General features: G+C 39.5%; 1 pseudogene; it reads right to left on the bottom strand.

Annotated features, from left to right (window-relative positions):
* Window positions 1–20,095: 20,095 nt before the first annotated feature.
* On the bottom strand, window positions 20,096–20,895 carry LOC110322477 (annotated as a pseudogene).
* Between the last annotated feature and the right edge of the window lie 549 nt (window positions 20,896–21,444).

The raw sequence follows: 21,444 nt of genomic DNA, 5'->3' as shown, positions 1-21,444 counted from the left end.
AAGACGGTGTTCTCATCTGAGCCCCAGGGTCAGAGCCCTCTCTGGAGGCCGACTCTCCTCAGTGATCCTAAGATCCTGGTTTTGCTAGGGCACCTGAGGTGGGGAGAATCCTCTGGGGACCATGGGACTGTCTGCCAAGTTCGTGCCCATTGTTGTGCTGGGCTGGCTCAGATCAGAATGAACTCCAGCTGATGGTTGGGCGGGTTTCCTGTGTCCCTGTTCCTGCTGGCCCAAGCCCCTCTGGGTTGTTTTGGAACAGATGTTGTCTTCCACTCATCAGTGATCCCAAGATCTTGGGTATGCTAGGGTGCCTGTGGTGTGGAGAGTCCTCTGGGGACCTTGGGACCATCCTCCAAGTTTGTGCCCAAGGTGGTGCAGCTTAATTTTTCCTTTTTATCTTTAATGTCTGACATTCTTTTCCATCTCTTGTATTCTGATAGTGAAGTTTCTCTCTGTAGTTCCTGCTCAGATTCCTAAATTTTTCACTTCCAGGATTCCCTCAGTTTTAGTTTTCTTTATTGATTCAGTTTTCAATTTCAGGTCTTGAACAGTTTTATTTATTTCCTTACACTGTTCCTTTGTGTTTTCCTGGATTTCTTTAAGGCATTTCTTTCTTTCTTCTTTAGGGACTTCTGTCATATTAATAGTTTTCTTTAAAGTATTTTTCTTGTGCTTCAACTATGTTGGATTATCCAGGACCAGCTGTGGTAGGATAGTTGGGCTCTAGTGGGATACTAGGATGAATTGAGGGAAAGGTGTCTGGAAGAGAAGGTCTTTGTAATCCATTGGATGGAGACAGGATCAGAGAGGAAAGAGAGAAAACAGCAGATTTCCTGCTACAGAGCTAGGGATGAGATTTAGGAGATTGGATTTCAGGAACTTTAGGAGAGATTTGGGCTTACCTTTAGCCTATTTGTTGTCCTAGCAAAGCAGCCCTTGGATTAACAGAACTGCCTACCGGAGTTGGATAAAACAACAAGTAGGGAGGGTGTTGGCAGGTATGGTCTATGGGATCCACAAGAGATGTGGGCAGTGGAAAAAGAAGCCTGCAGCTATTGCTGTGTTGCAGTGCTAGGGTCAAGACTACAAGACTGGGTCTCAGGACACAGACTGAGAGGAGGAGCTCTCTGGGGAGTCTGGTTTTTCGGCAGGTGTGGTTTGTGGTTTATGTAGCATATATTTTTAACCAGACATATAAATGTACCTCATTTAAAAAAATTCTTATATACCTTTTCACAGGTCCATTATTTAGTTATCCATTTATCAATAGAGAACACTCAGGTTATTTCTAATTATTCCATGCCAGATAATACTTTTACAAACCCCCATATTTGCTTCAGACTTTGTGTAAATATTATTTTAAGACAGACTTTCAAAAGTTAAAAAGAAGGATTTCACCTTGTATTGACAAGTGTGATCTTTAAGCCCTTACTGATTATTGGGAAACCATCTAAGAGAATTGAATCTCTGACTTGGTTGGAGACCTTATATTCCAAGAGTGTCCCAATAGAATAACAATTAACTTCTGATGGAGAGTCTGAAAGTCAAAAGACCCTGGATAGATGCCAGACCAGATTACTATACCTAGCAAAACTATCAACAGAGAAAGAAAAACATTTTACGATAAAAACATTTTAAAACAATTTCTATGCACTAATACAGCTCTACAGAAAGCACTAGAAGGAAAACCTCAGTCTAGAAAGAGTTTTAACCACACTCAGGACACAAGTAATACATGATCCCAGAACTAGTCATCAAAAGGGTGTATACCATAACAACAACAATAATAACTTTCAGTACTAACAATCTCCATTCCCCAATAAAAAGATACAGACTAATACATTGGGTTATAAAACAGGATTAATCTTTCTGTGGCATCCAAGAAGCATACCTCATCATGAGGGATAGACATTTCCACAGGTAAAAGAATGGAAAAGGTATTTCAGGCAAATGGATCCAAGAGTCAATAAGGTGTAGTCATTTTAATATCTAAAAAAATAGAACTCAAACTAAAACTAATCAGAAGAGATAGGGAGCATAGTACATACTCATCAAAGAAAAAATATACTAAGAGGAGGTTCAATTTTAAAGACTATGGACCAAACAAAAAGGTATCCAAGTTCATAAGAGAAATGTTACAACATCTAAGATCACATAGTAACCCTCACACTGTGATAGTGGGTGACTTCAGTAACTCACTCACCAATAGAAACATCATCTAGATCCCACTCTCACCAACAGGTTGTCTGGACAAAAACTGGAAATCTGGAGAAATCTGGAGTTAAGTAACATAAATCAAATAGACCTAACATTTACATACATTTACAGAACATTTCTCCCCCAAACTAAAGAATACATTTTCTATTCAGAGTCTCATGGAACTTAAAAAATATAGGAAAGTTTGAATCGCATCTGACAAACATGGATTAAAGCTCATTTATAAAACAAATGATAACACAGAATGAGTGTGTGGGGAAATGAGGAAGTTTATTGATTGTTTGTGAGGATGAAAACTTATACAGCCCCTATGGAAGTCAATGTAAAGTTTCTGTAAGAAGCTTAACATTGATCTACTACAACTCCAGTAACATCATTTGAGCATGTATACCCAAAGGACTATCATCTTAACACAGAGCTGCTTGCTCATTTGTCTTCATTGACTTATGATACCCAGAAAATGGAACCATCCTAGATGTCCATCAACTGATATAGATGGTGAAAACATGGTCTTAAAAAACAGACTGTTATTTAGCTGTGAAAAAAACTCAAAATTATAAAATTTTCAGGAAAATAGAAATGACCATCCTGAGTGAGATAACCCAGACTCAAAAAGACAAACATTGTATTTTTTCTTTTATATGTGGATGTTAGCTTTTATGCTTTAGATATGCTTATTTCAATTAGCTTTGGTAGCAAGGAAGGAGTAGAGTGGATGAGGGAATCAAGCAAGAAAGGGGGAAATAAAGTACAGTGTTAGAAAGGGGTAAGGCGGATCCTAGAATGGGGAGTTAAATGAAGTGGGGGGTGGGAGAGCAAAGTAAAGGCAGACTAAAGGGAAGGACAACTAACTCTAAAGGTTTTTTGAAAAACAATATATAAACCTATTATTGTAGAAGCTTCCTAAAATATATACACGTGAAAAAAATTTAAAAGGAGTCTCCATATAATGCTGGAGACTATTCCCCAATTAGACATCATATGCTATCGCATAAAACCATTATTACAAAGACTATGTTACATATTGTTGAGTTGTTGGCCAAAGGGGCCCTACACTCCTAGATCCCCTAATCATTACAGGCTATTGTCAAGGCTGTTAATTACTCTCCACAACATGACAGTAAGGCCATATTGCTGAAGACGTTACTTACTTGTGTCACCAAATATGGAGAAATTTAGCTCTTGTCCACTTAGAAGTTTCAGCCCTCCTGATTAGTGTTCATGGTGCTGGAAGATCCTCTTTATACTACTGGAAAAGAAAGGTAATCAGATATCTCACCTCGCTATAAATCCTGTGACCTACAATAGCAACTTGTTTGCAAGATATACAAGTTATGGGAGATACCAACAACTTTCTCATCAGATTTAAGTCTACTCCATGATGTGGAACTTATGCTTGACAATGATAACATAGCCAAGAATCTGAGACTAGGTAGGTCATGGGTTTTAAGGAAAAACCTACTACGATTCTGCTAAAGGAACATAGTAATAAAATGACTCCTAAGGACAGAGTGCTGGATCCACAGGTTGGAGCATCATCCATTCCTCATCAGAGAAGCATCTTACAGTGGATGATAATTAACTTCTCTGCTCATGGCTCATGGAGCTAAGGGGAAGAGGATGCAAACATATTCTAAGTAGCGGTGGATGGCTCCAAGAAAGAAATTCCTCTCAGTGCAACAGGGCTGATGAACATATGAACTCCCAGAGACTGTGACAGCGTGCAGAGGATCTGCACAAGTTCTAACCACATAATTTCCCAGCCTGGAGAAGAGAAAATGAACACAAAGTTTTACCCTTGACCAAGAAGCTCTCTACAATTAATAGCTGCTTGGAAAGGGAAAAAAAATCAGTTTTCTTCAATGAGTTGTCATTCTAGGATAAGCCCCATGCCAAGGCCACCATGTCTTTCAGTGAGATTTCTGTTTTGTTTTTGTATTTTTGTTTTATTGGTTTTGTTTTGATTTCTTTAAATTAATTAATCATTATCCCAAAACACTGCTCCCCCATTCCTCCCTCATAGAGTCCCTCCCCGCCCCCCACTTCCCTCCCTGTACTGGCTAGTTTTGTCAACTTGACACAGCTGGAGTTATCACAGAGAAAGGAGCTTTAGTTGGGGAAATGCCTCCATGAGATCCAGCTGTAAGGCATTTTCTCAATTAGTGATCAATCGGGGGAGGTCCCCTTATGGGTGGTGCCATCTCTGGGCTGGTAGTCTTGGGTTCTATAAGAGAGCAGGCTGAGCAAGCCAGGGGAAGCAAGCCAGTAAAGAACATCCCTCCATGGCCTCTGCATCAGCTCCTGCTCCCTGACCTGCTTGAGTTCCAGTCCTGACTCCTTTTGGTGATAAACAGCAATGTGGAAAATGTAATCGGAATAAACCCTTTCCTCTCCAACTGCTTCTTGGTCATGTTTGTGCAGGAATAGAAACCCTGAGTAAGACACTCACCTTCTCCTCTGAGAGGATGGGACCCCCTCAGCATCCCCTAACTCTGGAACATCAAGTCTCTGCCAGATTAATCACATCCTTCCCCACTGAGGCAGGACAAGGTAGTCATGTTCTGAATGTTGGGTGGTTAAGACTCTGAGGTCTCTATACCCAGGGGGTCTATGTTGGTCTACTCTGTTGGCCTTCCTGTGGGGTTCTCCTCCCTTTCAGGGCCTTCAATCTTTCCCCCAGCTCTTAACTCCAAGTTTTCAACCTCTGTGTAATGTTTGGCTGCAGGTCTCTGCATCTGTTTCAGTCAGCTCCTGGGTTGAGCCCAGCAGTTAAGAACATGAAGAGGACAGTTAAGAACACGAAGTTGGATGGGTAGGAAAGTGCTCAGGCTCTTGGAGGATCTGAAGGGTAGGAGAGAATATGATCACAATATACTGCATAAAGTGGAAATAAATACAAATAAAAAAGAAAAAACCTATTGTAACTTTGTAATCTCATTTATCACTATATTTCATCTTTCCTCATCACCCAATATCACCTTCTCTTGGCAATTCTTTCTAAATTTTAGATATGATCTACATATGTAGGGAAGGAGTGTTCTAGTTTTGAGTTTGGGTTTCCCCACTTCAGATAATACCTTTCAAATATTTGTTTGTCTGAAATTTTAATGAATTATTTTTTCCTTAATAGAGAAATAATATTCCATTTTGTATATGTGCCACACTGCCATTGTGTGTTCTTCTGTTGATGGTCATACAGGTTTGTTTTCATTTTCTTGCTATCAAAACTAGAGCTATGCTTAATCCTTAGACATGCAAGTATCTTAGTGGGAGGAGAGGTAGTTCTTTGGGTCAGGAATGAAATAGTGGGTCATATGGTAGCTCAATTTTTAATTTTTCAAGGAACTCTAAACTGATTTCCATAATGGCTGTATTAATTTGAACTCACAGTATCAATGAATAAGGGTTTTTTTTTTCTATTCACACCCTATCCTATCCATTCATTGTCAGATATACTGATGGTAGCCACTTGGAAAGTAGTTTTAATCTGCATTCATTTAGATCATGCTTCTTTTAGAATATGTATTTTTATTAATTCTTTGATAATTTTGTACATTTCCTACCTACATATTATACCCACCCCTTATTCCTCCTTCTAACTTCTCACAGATATACCCCATCCCCATCTCCTCCTAATTTCATGTCTCCTGTTTTTTTTTTAAAGTCCAATTTGTGCTGTCTTTATACACACAGATGCGTATAAAGCTTCTAGAGGTATGGGCTGCCATATCCCTGCATGACTTGGGTCCTGGAACTCTGGACTAAGGGTTGTGAGAGAATAAAGAGAGGGCAGATAAGCAGACATAGGTGCAAAAAAAATTGGGGTTAGATTGGGCTTTCAGGTTGAGAAGCCACAGCATCCAAACAGCACTGAGTACTTATTTTATACAGCTGACCAAGAAGCCTTCGTTTATAGTATATAACTGAACACAGAAGCTGGGCTCATAGTACGCCGCTGAACAAGGAGGCTGGGCTTATAGTATATAGCTGATCAAGGAGGCAGGTTTAGCTAATCTCTGTAGGAGCAGTTTCTGTAGAACAGTATTCAAGCTATAAGTATCTTGTGTGTGTGTGTGTTTGTGTGTGTGTGTGTGTGTGTGTGTGTGTGTGTGTGTGAAAGCTATGATCTACCTTTTCTGCCCTCACTATCAACATTTCCCATCACACCAGAGGAAGACTTTGCTGTCTTTCTGAGCCCCACATGGAAAACTCTTTGCTATTTCTGTGGGTGTAAAGTGCTGGGGTCATTGACAAGACCATGCTTATGTCAAGCAATACATATTAATTCAAGACTTCTTTGCTTCCTTCAGTGGGCAATCTATAAGGGGTGACATTCTTAAAGAAAGCCGATGCTCCCTACCAGAAGCCATGAACTGTCAATAGCTTCTTGGCTAAAAGTGGGCATCCAGGAGCCCCCCTTCATGCTAGAATATTGACTGGTTTAACCTTGTGGCTGGTTTTGTGCAGGCAACCCCAACTGGTAAGAGTCCATGAGTACAGAGGTCCTGTCATGTCCAGAGAGATTGCTTTGGTCCTCCCTGACCTCTGGCTCATCTTCCGAGATAGTCTCTGAGCTTTGTAGGGAGGGAGTGAGTATGATGTAAATACCTTGTCTGTAGCTAAGCATTTCACAGTCACCTATTGTCTGCCCTTTGATCAGGCAAATCACCCCACCAAGGAATATAGAATTAAGATGCCATATCTTCCTAGGATACAAGATTACCATATTAAAATATGTATAGTAACCTATAGGTAATAACAAATAATTTATTGTTTAAAAGTACAAGTCAGGGAAGTTCAAAGAAACACAGTTCTTGTAGTTGATTGTTTTAACTCCAAGTAATCAAGATGCATAGTGTGTTTTGCTAGAGATGCTTAAACATTTATTGTCCTGTATCTTATTACTTATGATCCAGGGAAACAATGATGTGTTCTGTGTCATAATTTGCAAGTCACTCATGTCTGCAATGTTGAGAATCAATAAAGCTCTTTTAGCTTTTGATATACACCAAACACAGTGCTTAATACTACCCTCACTTACACTTCAAATTTATGTGATGCTTGTAAAGTGTTCAAGATTACATTGCATTCTTCGTGGGTCATCTGCACCTTAGATGTATTAAATAATTGCCTACATTGTCACAGGCATAGCAGGTATCAACAACAGATCTATTTGTCTCTTCTCACTTATGTTTAATCCCTAACATTATTTATATAGCCTATTTCTTCAATTGGGGTTCCCTGTGTAAAGCACAGGGTTGGGAGTATTGGTTGCAGGTGCAGACAACACCTAATTTATCTCAAGGATGGCTGAATTCTTCATTCCAAAATTGTTTAAAATAGAAAGTTTTTATCCATGTTTGATTTTTGATCTCCCTGGAGATAACCCATAATTGCTCCAGCATTCAATTCTTAGCTCTTCCCTGATTGGTCAGGTTGTCTGAAGTGAGCTGCTAATCCATCGACGGTACAAAATCCCGTCAATCATTCTTACCTCAGGGAAACAGAGATTTTTAGCTTTGGAAAATTACTCTCCTATGGAAGGATTAAATAACATGTAACCAAGAAAAGTACTTTAACATCCTGTCTTACTGTGGTCAAGTTCCTGGATATGTGGATTATAGATTTAGGCTTTTAAATTACATGAATAATCTTCTAAGTAGTTCACGTTGACGATGGGACTGCATGGCCATAACTACTTCCTCCTATCACAAATTATAGTATTACTGTTGATTGTGAAGATGTATCAGAGCAAATGAACTCACAAGTCAAGAGTATAATGTTTAAGTCCACAATTTGGTCACTCTGTGATTTTTCTCCTTTGGGTACTTGTGTTTGTGGTGGGAATTGTGGTGGTTGACAGAGGCCTGATGAACCATGATCTTGATGGTAATTTGGCAGCTTCTTTGAAAAGTCACTGGATCAATGAGGTAGTGAGTCTATGAGGCAGTTGTTAATTCTTCTTACCAGTCCTGCAAACTATACACATATTTAACTCCTATTATCTCTTCTGTTACCAAGACAACACGCACTGAGCAGCTCTACCTGCCTCATACATGCAGTCACCAGATAGAGTGCAAAATCCTGCCAATCATTCTTACCTAGCAAAAACACATTGTAGCTCTGGAAAAATGACTGTCTTTTAGAAGGATTAAGTAAGATGCAGCTGCTAAAATGACATAACTTTGTGACTTACTTTAGAGGAGTTCCGGAAATGAGGGTCTTTTCAGATCTACTTAAGTCCGAATATTACTTTTGCCCAGACCTTGAAGGACAGCATCCATAGAGTTATTTTCTTGTATCTGTTGATGTTGACTCTCAAAGCTCCTGGGTGTGGATGCAGTTAGGGCTACTTTTCCTTACAGATTTTCAGTTTTGGCTTATTTGGGTGTATTTTTTTTTAATTTCCCACTAGCTTTGTTGACAGATTGTGGTGATATAAATAGAAGCCACTTTCATTGACATGACGTGACCTTCCTTCTCAAGCCTGGCTCTTTTCCCAGTGTCAATGGATGGGGCTGTCATCTGCTTGGTGGCTTATGCCAGAAGCCTTGAAGCTATTTCAATACCTCCCTTTCTCTCTGGCTATATGCAATCCATCACCTAAGCCCATTAAGCTCTGAAGTAGTCACTCATATGGCCTTGCTTGTATCATTTTACCGCCTCTTCTAATCAATACTCTCCATAGTGTAGCCAGAGTGATATTCTCAAGAGTTACCCGTTCACATGTGAATTAATCTCACAAATATGTCTAGTGCCTGTGATGGATGTGGAAGGCATATAGCAGACAGATATGAAAATGGGAAACACTGTTGTCAGTCTCCTTGTCTAATTCTCTTCCACTTTATGTTAAAACACTTGTAGATTATTGATGCTCTGTGGTTAAAAAGTTTCCAGCGCTTTTCAAAATTTATCTCTATAGTTTCATTTCATCTCATCCTTCATTTCTCACTACTTCGCCTTTGTTGTTTCTGACCTTTTAGTGCTCCATCTGGTCTACCACCTCAGGCCTTTTTGTCTGTGTCGTAATGTAGGCTAGGGATGGTTTTAAACTCTGAGCTTCTTTATCATTAAGACTATTGTTGGCTTTTATGACATGTTGTGGTCAGAAATATGGTCATGCCAGGTCCCAGACACTTTTATTAAAGCAGATAGAAGGTACTGCATCTCTCTTTGCTAGGAATAGATCATCCTTTCTGAAGTAAAGCCTTCAAGAGGCTATGAAGTCAGAGTCAATGTGCTGGCCTTCTCCAAAGGAGATACAGAAGTCACACGGCCTGTCATCCTTCAGGTCCAAGTACTGGCCTTCTCTTAACAGAGGACCACTTCTTTTTCCTGCTCAGTTACTGTCACTTCACAAGCAGTCCAGAGAAGCCAAGCTTATCTCAGCATCTTGGTACATGGGTGTAGTTTAGTCAACCTGGGATATGAATAGGGAATGTTACTCTTTGTACTGACTTTACTTCTTATTTATCCTCTCTGTGAGTCAAAGTTTTTTTTTTTTTTTTTTTTTTTTTTTTTTTTTTTTTGGTAAAATATTGAGTTTTAGTTTTTTAAACAATGATGTTTTATTTTTTCTTTTATTGGGTAATTTCTTTATTTGTATTTCAAATGTTTATTATCCCCTTTCTAGGTCTCCCCTCTGGAAACCTCCTATTCCATCCCCCCTCTCACTGCCTCTATGAGGGTGCTCCTTCACCCACCCACACACCCACTCCCACCTTCCCTACACTGGGGCATTGAAACCCCTTAGGCCCAAGGATTGCTCCTCTCACTGATGCCCAACAAGGCCATCCTCTGACACATATGCAGCAGGAGTCATGGGTACCTCCATGTGTATTCTTTGAGGTTTTAAAAATGTTTCCTTTCCTAATTCAAGCAGATAGTATGGATTGTTAAACTATATCTAGGAAAGACATGTTTAGACAATTCTTGTACCATTTTTGAAAAACACAGACCTACAGCATTAGGCAGAATTTAAAAAACAAAACAAAACAAGAGGTTGTACAGTTTCTTCTTGCACTAGATACCCAAGATAAGGCAGGCCTCAGGTCTCCTTAAGGCATTGAAGAATATGCTTGTTGCACGTAATTTTAAAAAACACGCTTACTCTTTTTTGTGAGCTCTCGCCAAGTTTCCAGCTATGCTCTGTGAACAGTAGCCACCATGTTGCTGGCTGGCATTTTTCCCAGAGTGCTGCCAATTCTTTCGGCTGGCTTTATTAAGCAGCCAACAGCCACCCTTCTCGAAAATGCTGGGAGCTGTTGGTCGAATGCTACCGGCTGTCTCACCACTCACCAACGCCCACCCCTTGGCTGTGCCCTTTCTTCTGCCCACCTGAGTCATCATGAATGGAAAATACCAGACAATCTTAATATTTTAAAGCCAGCCAGATAACACAACCACTGGGCATGGAATCTATTGTCCTAAACTCATCAGCTATCTCATATAAGAGTTCTTCTGGTGATGGAGGCCACCATGGGTTCTAACAGCCCCCAGGCCTACATGGCATCCATGCTCCTCTCTCCGAAGCCTGGCTAAAAACCCCTTTCTCTATCTGGACTCTTCCTTTTCCTCCTGGGACCCAGAAATCCAGCCTCTATGTCTTCACCTAGCAATTCTGCCATCTTTATTGACATATCAGCTCCTCCCCCTACACATGCTCCATGGAGTATCAGACCTGCCAGTTTCCCAGAGCACTCTGGAATCCACCACAGAACCTTCCATATTTTGTACAGAACTAAAGAAGCAGGAGGGCAATGACAGTATCACGTGTGTAGATGAAGGGTGATTTAGATATGACCATTGTTGAGGGATGGACAGTGGCAAGAGAAGCCCCAATAACCTTGGTGACAGAGCTGGCACAATGCTAGAGAATATACGCGTGAGGGAATCAGCAGTAACTAGGCCATTTACAGTTGGGATTCAGCTTGTAGGTAAAACTGCAATGAATGATAGAAAAGTGTGTGTATATCCCAGTGGAGTGGAGGATAGTGGTTAGGCTTAGGCTAGAAGCGGCTTTGCTGTCTACTGATTGAGACATGGATACCACAGTCAGTAATAGTAGCTGTTGTCTCATATGTGAAATAGGGCAGCAATTGCAGTCCCTTCGTGTTTGCTGTGAGAATCAAAATCCCTTTAGTGCACACCATCCCTCCTGACTCCACTGTCCATGGGAAAGTTGCTTTAGGGAATTTCAAGTGGAACCTGATGCCTGGGTCTGGGTAATATAGAAAAGGTACAAACAGATCCATGCCGATTGATCAATTATAGAGCCTCTTATGTATCAGGAGAACAGTTCAATTGTATTCTGCATTTGGACTCAAAGCTAGCATAGCCTGGCGTATGACTTACAAGCATTTGCTTTCCATTTAGATTCAGGGCATGTCAAACGTTTAAAGTGCACACAGACTACCTGGCCAGCTTGGCTCTGTCTTTGTGACAGGTCCCCAGGTCAAGGACCACGTTTGGGTGGCCCAAGGCTAGATTCTGTTGAAAGAAACTCGGGAGTGGAAGTGCTGAGAGAAGCTGGGATAGGTTCGCAGAGAACCTGTTGTTTTTCCCTAGAGAGCTCACACATCAGATCTGTCATGGTCTATTATGGTCTGACAAGTATTTTCAGATGCAGTTCCCGCTGGAGGCTGGGCTGAGCAGATGACCTGTGGCGGCTTGTAATCCTGTCATTCTGTGATCAGATTATAAATCACCGTGTGGTCTGATACTCAGTCCTATGAGTCCTCACACACCCACACGGCACACAGTATTCTTTTATATTGATGTATAAATTTTGTGCAATAGCATTTATTGCCAGTTCTCCTTTATTGATTGATTGATTGATTGATTATTTATTTGGCTCTAAGTATATTAATTGTCTTGGTGGAAGTCACAATACTGTGATACTTTTCTCTTTTTTTATTAGATATTTTCGCTATTTACATTTCAAATGCTATCCTGAAAGTTCCCTATACCCTCCCCCCACCCTGCTCCCCTACCCACCCACTCCCACTTCTTAGCCCTGGCATTCCCCTTTACTGGGGCATATACAGTTTGCAAGACCAAGGGGTCCCTCTTCCCAATGATGGCTGACTAGGCCATCCTCTGCTATATATGCAGCTAGAGACACAAGCTCTGAGGGTACTGGTTAGTTCATATTGTTGTTCCACCTATAGGGTTGCAGCCCCCTTCAGCTCCTTGGGNACTTTCTCTAGCTCCTCCATTGGGGACCCTGTGTTCCATCCAATAGCTGACTGTGAGCACCCATTTCTGTGTTTGCCAGGCACTGGCATAGCCTCACAAGAGACTGCTATATCACGATCTCTTCAGAAACATCTTGCTGGCATGTGCAATAGTGTCTGGGTTTGGTGGCTGATGATGGGATGGATTCCCAGGTGGGATAGTCTCTGGATAGTCCATCCTTTTGTCTTATCTCCAAACTTTGTCTCTGTGACTCTTTTCATGGGTATTTTGTACCCTATTCTAAGGAGGAATAAAGTATCCACACATTGGTCTTCCTTCTTCTTGGTTTTCTTTTGTTTTGCAAATTGTAGGTGAGCTGTTCTTGTTGCTGGCCTCTAATGCACATGGCACTGCAGTTGGACTCTGACTGGGATCCTATAGCTATAACTGAAGACTTATCATTGTTAAGGCTCAAAGTTTCACAGAAAGTTGGGCGAGGCATCCAGAAGAGGACAGTAATCCACTTCTCTCTCTTTCTTCTCTACATACACAGCAGGGTTGATCTGTGCAGTTCATTGTCCACCTACCTGAAGGGAAAGAACAATTGCTAATCTAACTAGAAGTCAAGACTTTCAGTGAGCTGTATTTGAATCAAGGGATTGAACCACAAACCTAGACATTTCCCACTTCCTGTTTCAGTGGGAATGTGGCTAATCTGGTCCATGATTCTTCAGTTTTGTGTGCCGGGTTAGTGAAGCCATCTGCCCTCTGGAATCAAGCCCTTGGGTAAAGTGTCTTCATTCTGATTGGTTTTCCTTTTTTTTGTGTGTGTGTTTTATCCTATATTTGCTATCAAATTTGATTCTCAATTAAGCTTCATCCACATGGTCAACCTTTAGGGACTTCCATCTGAAATCCCATTCCCAAGGCCTCTCATTTCTCATCCTGATTCTCAGAAGGAAACACATAACCCTTTACTATCTCAAATGCTTACAAAGGCATGGCAGGCAAGAATTCTTACACTATTCCTAATTATATGCCAAGCCTCTAGCCATTGATCCCTGTCAAAGTTAGTATTGTCGTTTTCCAGTTGTCTTGCTATGCGTATTAGTCTAACACCAGTAGAGAACTTTCTATAGACTTTAGAAAGTTTATGTCACCTACAATAACTTCTTGGTCACATGGTTGCAGTGTCTTTAGGAATTAATCTGACTTTTTATCAGAGAAAAGGGAAGAAAAAGATTGAAGAATAAACATAGATGTTATATTGTGCTTCTGTAAATATCAGCCAAATGACTTCTTTCAATTTCTTTAGCAATATAGACATTCCTGTCCTATCAGTAGTCATACAAACAATTCTGGCAAAGTGCTGTTACATTTTCAAGATGTATTAGCTGCTTTTCATTATAGAAATCAGAGCAGTGAACATTTTTAGACAGTGAAATGAGTTGGTGAGATTTCAATGAGTTCCAAATCTTGGGAGAAAATCCTTAATATCTCTTTTACCCAAATTAAAAAAAAAAAAAACCATGTCCGTATTTATTTGAGAATTTAAAGGAAAGAAAAAGGCTTTTGGAGAAAATGTATTGAGCTTTTGCTTACTTATATAAGAATAAATGAGCATCAACTACTGGGTACGAGTTGTGTGGTCTTTATGACGGCACAAAGCTGTTACACAATGTTTAAACATATCCAGCAGTGATGATTGATTTATGAATGAATTCAAATTAAAACTCCAAGAACACTGAATGACTGACATTTTTTTCTACGTACAGTGTAGAAAACAAATAACATTTAAAAAATTTATTTTATTTGTTTACATTCCAGCCATTGCCCCCTTCCTGGTCCTCCTCCCACAGTTCCTTATCCTGTTCCTCTTCCCCCTTGCCTCCAAGAGGGTGCTCTCTCCCTACCAGTCCCTGGGGCCTCAAATATCTTGAGGATTAAGCACATCTTCTCCCACTGAGGCCAGACCAGGCAGTTCTCTGCTATATATGTGCTAGGGGCTTTGGATTAGCCCATGTTATGCTGCCTGGTTGGTGGCTCAGTCTCTCGGAGCTCCCTGTGGTTTTTGTACTCCATTTTTAAATTGGGTTATTTGGTTTTTTTGGAGGTTAATGTAAGTTCTTTATATTTTTTGTATATTAGCCCTCTATCGAATGTAGGCTTAGTGAAGATTTTTTTCCCCAGTCTGGAGGTTGTCTATTTGTCTTATTGACAAGCATGATAGATTTTTGGTCACAGGTTTTGTAGCTGAGTTGGCGGCCATGCTTCTCTTTAGGTAGCCTACAGAGTACCTTCCCACACCAAGACTAGAACAAAGATGTGAGTACTCCATTTAGGCACCAGCTCAGCATCTCCCACGTTCAGTGAGCTGTGTGGACATCATCCTCGACAACAGGACCCCACCATCAGTTTGCAGAGAGTAACCTTTTGTCTTAGCAACAGCCTGGGTTGCTTGGGGATGTCCATGGGATCCACCTGGTCAACAACTCAATTGAATGCAACCTTGTTCTGCCTCTGTAAGCCTCACCTGGCTACAAGAGATGGCCAGTTGAGACTCTGTAGGAGAAGAAGTTGTCTTTGAAAGAACATTCATCTGAGAAAATGAAGTCTAAAATATTATAAAGACATATGCATTTATGTGCATAAAACATTGACATACAGTGTGTTCACAAAACAGTACAAGTTTTAGTTGAAAATAGAATGGCTTAGTTACTCAGCAAGCTTGAAATATGTAGTATAGACTTTAATAATGTATTTTACAATATTTCATTTAAAAAAGATTTAATACCCTAATAGGAAGCCGACTTTCTGTAAGAGTAGAAGAGCGTACATTTTAAAGGTTATTTTATAATTATGATGAAATACGTGCCTCAAAATGTGTTTTTGGAATAGATGTCATGTTGAAAAATGGTAGGGAACTAAGGTAATAAAGAAATAGATTTTGGGGAGAAAAAACCAATTTCTTCAAATTAGGCAAACATGAACTTATAATTAGATGTGTAAGAAGAGAGAGTAAAATATGTTTAAGATGCAATAGTCTGTACCTAAACCTTACACAGTAGGATGGGTACCTCATGGCTTCACTAAAACAGGTGTGCCGTGCTTGGAGAAGCAGTGAGGTTTACAACTTCAAGACATAAGTTGAAAATATGTTTAGTTTTTAAAATCAGAAGATAGAGAATGAGACAAATCTGGGTATAACTTACAGAGTACAGTGGAGGTTTGTCAGGGTTTGACTAAATTTGTGATCTATGGTTCACAGATAAAATTTGGGTACAAAGAAAATGTTAACTCCTTAATTTTCCTTATTTCTTACCTTTTAGTTTTAAAGGTGTATGTTCATGATTTGTGGTGTTGCTTTACATACCCATACATCTATGTTATATGTGGCATATGCTCTCCATACCACCATACCTCCTTCCTCTTACTCCATACCCACCTGACATTAGTCCCCATATTGCCCCTGTATAGTTTCATGTCTCCATTCATGTTATATATACAGATACAACCTAATGTATCTATATAAAATCTAGAAGCCACGTATGAGAAAAATACACGCCTTATTTGCCTTTCTGAGATTGGCTTAATTCATATAACTGTCTCCAGTTGCATCTCTATGGAGTCCCAAGTGGCCATCTCTTGTAGCCAGTTGAGGCTTCCAAAGGCACAGGACAATGTTGCAGTCAATTGAGTTGTTGACCAAGGGGGTCCCATGGAAATCCTCAAATAACATAGGCTGTTGCTAAGACCGAAAGGTTGTTCTCTGCAAACTGACAGTGGGGTCCCATTGCAGGGCACAACACCCACACAACACACTGAACAAGGAGCTGTTGAGCTGGTGCCTTGAGCTTTTATTCAGAGCCCTCACCCCTTGTTCTATATGACTGAAAATAACACCACTGTGTAGTAGCTATGCCACATTTTCTTTATCCACTCTTGTTGGAAATCTCGGTTGATTTCATTCCTTGGCTATTTTGAGTAGTGCTGCAGTAAATACTGATGTGCAAGTGTCTCTGTTATTTGTCTGACAGAAATCAGAGCAGCGGGTTCAGAAAAGAAGCTGGCATGAAATTATCCTTCATAAATGAGTTTTTTTCTAGGAGATCCTAACAACTGTTAAGAGCCATGATCGAGCCTTGAGATTGGAAGGGCATCAGAAGGGACCACACATCATACCAGAGGCATCATAATGGGACCTTGAGGTGATAAAGCATGGTAGACATTATAGAAACATTATGGAAGCTCACCCTAGATTTCATGGAGGGAAGGAAAGACAAGATTCTCAGAGAAATCCTCCAAATATTTCTGACTTTTATATCTTTTGGGGTCTGGTCTTTGCTTCATTTTTAAATTGAGTTATTTAGATTTTTTGGAGGTTAATAAAATATATTTTGGATATTAACCCTCTTTGAATGTAGGGTTAGTGAAGATTTTTTCCCCCAAAACTGTATTACCAATTTGTCTTATTGATGGTGTCTTTACTCTGCCCATCTACCCAAGATCTGTGTCATAGCAAGAATTACCATCATCTTAAGGAATAAACTACAGTAGCTATATGACCTGATGTCTCCAGGATGTAGATCTGATACCTCAGAGCGATTAACATCTAAAAGTTGAGGACTCATGATTCAACAATGTTGACTGGAGTCATTTGAATACAATATCTAAGAGCAGTAGCTGGGGGATATGATAGGTCTGTTTTTAGTCTTCCAAGAAGCCTCCATACTGATTGCTTTAGTGGTTAGACTAGCTTACATTCCCAGCAAACTATGAGAGTTTACTTCTGTCCACATCTTTGTTAGCATTTGTTGTGAATTTAAAAATTGACTGCCATTCTGGTTGGAGAACATATCAATGTACTCTTTATTTAAATTTCTCCAATGTGAGGTGGCTGCTTTTATTTCATTTTTGAGAGCTGTTCATTTCCTTAGACCATTTATTGATTAGGTGGTTTGATGTATTGATATTCAGGTTTTTACATTTTCTCTGTGTGTTATAGATATTAATCTTCTGTCCTTTGTATCTAACAAAGATTTTTCTCCCATTCTGTATGCTTACCTGGCTCTTCAGATGCTTTTTGATTTTATGAGGTCCACTGTAGTCATTGCTCACATGATAGAATTTGTATATTGAGCCATCCTGTATTCCTGGCATGAATACTAATTTCATTGTGGTGAATGATAATTTTGGTGTGTTCTCAAATACAGTTTGCAAATTTTGAGTATTTTTGCATTGATATTCATAAGTGAGATTGGTCTGCATTTCTTTTTCTTTCTTGGGTCTTTTTGTGGTTTAGATATCAGAGTAACTGTGGCTCCATAGAATGAATTAGATAGTGTTCCTTCTGTTTCTATTTTGTGAAATAGTTTGAGGAGTGTTGGTATTAGCTCTTCTTTGAAGGTCTGGTAGGATTCTGAACTAGGGGAGAATTTAGATGGGGAGGTTTTTAATGGCTATTTCTATTTCCTTAGTGCACATGGGACTGTTTAGATAGTTTACCTGATCTTTATTTAACTTTGGTATGTGATATCTGTGTAGAAAATCATTGATTTTTTCTCAATTTTCCAGTTTTGTAGAGTATAGGCTTTTGTAGTAGGTTCCAATGATTTTTTTTAAAATTTCTTCAGTTTCTGTTGTTATGTCTCCCTTTTTATTTCTGATTTTGTTAGGCTGGAAAGTATCTCTGTGCTCTTTAGTTAGTTTGACTAAGGGTTTATCTATCTTGTTGATTTTATTAAAGAAGCTGCTCTTGGTTTTGTTGATTCTTTGTAACGTTCTCTTTGTTTCTAATTGGTTGATTTCAGTCCTTAGTGTGACAATTTCCTGCCATCTACTCCTCTTGGGTGTGTTTGATTGTTTCTGTTCTAGAGCTTTCAGGTGTGATATTAAGTTGCTTGTATGGGGTCTCTCCAGTTTCTTTATGAAGGCACTTAGTGCTATGAATTTTCCTCTTAACACGGCTTTCATTGTATCCCATAAGTTTAGGTATGTTGTATTTTAATTTTCATTGAATTCTATACAGTCTTTGATTTCTATCTTTATTTCTTCCCTGACCAAGTCATTGAGCAAATAGTTGTTCAGTTTTCATGATTATGTGGGTTTGCTGTTGTTTTTGTTGTTATTGAAGTCCATCCCTAGTTTGTGGTGATATGATAGAATGCATTGGATTATTTCAATCTTCTTGTATTTGTTGAATCTTGTTTTGTGTCTGACTATATGGTCAGTTTTAGAGAAGATTTCATGAGGTGCTAAGAGGAAGGTATATTCTTTTTTATTTTGGGGTAAAATGTTCTGTAGATACCTGTTAAATCCATTTTTCATAACTCTGGTAGTTTCACTTTGTCTCTGTTTAGTTTCTCTTTCAATGACCTGTCCATTTGCGAGGGAAGGGAATTGAAGCCTCACACTATTAATGTGTGAGATTCAATGTGTTTTGAGCTTTAGCAAAGTTTCTTTTACAAATGTGGGTTCCCTTGCATTTGGAACATAGATGGTCAGAATTGAAACTTCCTTCTAGTGTTTTTTTTTTTTTTTTTTTTGTGATGAATATGAAGTGTCCTTCCCCGTCTCATTTTATAACTTTTGGTTGAAAGTCTATTTTATCAGATATTAAAAGGGCAACTCCAGCTTTTTTGTTGGAACCATTTGCCTGGAAAACTTTTTTCCAGCCTTTTACTCTGACATGGTGTCTGTCTTTGTTTACTTAGGTATGTTTCTTGTATGCAGCAAAATGCTGGATTCTGTTTATGTATCCAGTCTGTTAGCCTGTGTCTTTTATTGGAGAATAAGTCTGTTGATATTGAGAGATATCAAAGACAGATGATTGTTAGTTCCTGTTATTTTTATTGCTGGAGGTGGTATTATTTGTGTGTGATTCTCTTCTTTTGGGCTTGTTATGAAATGTTTAATTTCTTGTGTTTTCTTGGGAGTAGTTACCCTCCTTATGTTGAAAGTTTCCTTCCAGTATTCTTTGTAGGGCTGAATTAGTAGAACGATATTGTTTAAATTCGGTTTTGTCATGGAATGTCTTGGTTTCTCCATCTATGGTGAGTTAGAGTCTTGTCGGGTATGGTATCCTGGGCTGGCACTTTTGTTCTCTTAGGGTCTGTATGACATCTGTCCAGGATCTTCTGACTTTTAGTGTCTGTGTTGAGAAGTCTGGTGTAATTATGATAGGTCTGCCTTTGTATGTTACTTTCCCCCTCACTGCTTTTAATAGTCTTTCTTTGTTCTGTGCATTTAGTGTTTTGGTTATTATACGACAAGAGGAATTTCTTTTCTGGTCCAATCTATTTGGTGTTCTGTAGGCTTCTTGTACATTTATGGCCATCTCTTTCCTTTGGTTAGGGACATTTTCTTCTGTGATTTTGTTGAAGATGTTTTCTGGCTCCTTGAGCTGGGATTCTTCACCCTCTTCTATTCCTATTATTCTTACCTTTGATCTTTTCATTGTGTCCTTAATTTCCTGGGTATTTTGGCCTAGAAGCTTTTTATACTTTGTATTTTCTTTGACCAATGTGTTGATATCTTTTTTTTTTTTTTAAGACCAACTGTCAAACTGGGCAGTTTTATTTTCCTTTACAACTTAATAACTACTTCTTGATGACTGCACATTGTGTAAGGCTGCTTGGTAGTTCAGAAAGATCCCAGTGATGGTGTTTTCCTGACAGTGGGTAGTCTTCGGGACTTAGTAGAATGACTTGTAAGAATGACGTCACTGTCAAACCAGCAAGACTGCATTTATGCATCCATCATTCTCAGGATTGTTGGTAACTTGGGCATACTTTCCCCAAATCACCTTGCCTCCTTGTGTCACAAGGCCCAACTCACTCACATTCACTTCAATAACTTTGGTGATCATACCCAGGGTTGTATATAATGGAAATGATGGATTCTTTTTCACACTGAGAATAGGCAGGCAAAAGGTAGCTTTCAGCTCAGGGTGTGTGACATGAGATTTTTTGAAACGTAGACCCATAGGCCTAATGAACCTTTCATATTTAGGTGGTTTTCTTGTAAAACCATCACCAACAAAGCAGACTTTAGTAACCATTCTCTTCCATGCCTTCTTTTTTCTTTTTCCTGTTCGAATAACTTTCAATACTTCTGTTTCTCCTTGGGCACGAACTTTGGGAAGGAACTCCCATTTTCCCATCTTTTCTTTCCGTTTCTGCTTAATCATGTTGGAAAGTACTTTTGCTCTTGACTGCCCCTTTCTGTCCAGCAGATAGGCGGGGACTGCTCCCTGTGGAGTCTTCTCATCGTCTTTCTGCTTGGTGTTTCTCTTCTCATGCATCTTAATAGTCTTTTTCATCTGTATTTTCTCAGCATGGCGCTGTTTATGGTAGAGCTTAGCCTTCAGGCCAATCATTATTTTTTTTGCCTTCTTTGAATGTTCATGGGCCTACCGACCTTCTTTCTTTCTCTTTTTCTCTGGTAGTCCAAACAATATCCATATTGTTTGTGGTGCAATTCAATATATTCATTTTGTGGCATGATGGCAGCTGCGCAGCAGTGGTCCTCGACCTCCCGGGTCTCAAAAAACTCTCAACTTCTGCGTGTCACCGGCCCATGAGCCTGCCTCGTTCACGTGTCAATATCTTCTATGGTACCTACTACACCTGAGATTCTCTCATCTCTAGCATTCTATTGGTGATGCTTACAACTGAAGCTCTTGATCTCTTTCCTAAGTTGTCCATCTCCAGAGTTGCCTCCATTTGTGTCTTCTTGTTTCTATTTTCATTTTTAGTTCTTGGATCATTTTGTTCAATTCCTTCACCTGCTTGATTGTATTTTCCTGTATTTTTAAAGGGATTTATTTCTTCCTCTTTATGTGCTTCTACTTGTTTGTTTGTGTTTTCCTGTATTTCCTTGAGGGAGTTATTTATATCTTACTTAAAGGTCTCTATCGTCTTCATGAGATTGGGTTTTAGGTTATTATGTTGCTTTTTAGGCATATTAGGGTATTCAGGACTTACTGTGGTCAGAGAACTGGGTTCTGATGGGGCTGAATTGCATTGGGTTCTGTTGCTTATGATCTTGGGC

This window comes from Mus pahari, chromosome 5 (assembly GCF_900095145.1).
Source record: "Mus pahari chromosome 5, PAHARI_EIJ_v1.1, whole genome shotgun sequence".
NCBI lineage: Eukaryota > Metazoa > Chordata > Mammalia > Rodentia > Muridae > Mus > Mus pahari.
Note: the sequence above shows the minus strand (reverse complement) of the source record. Positions and strands in the feature narration are given on the sequence as shown.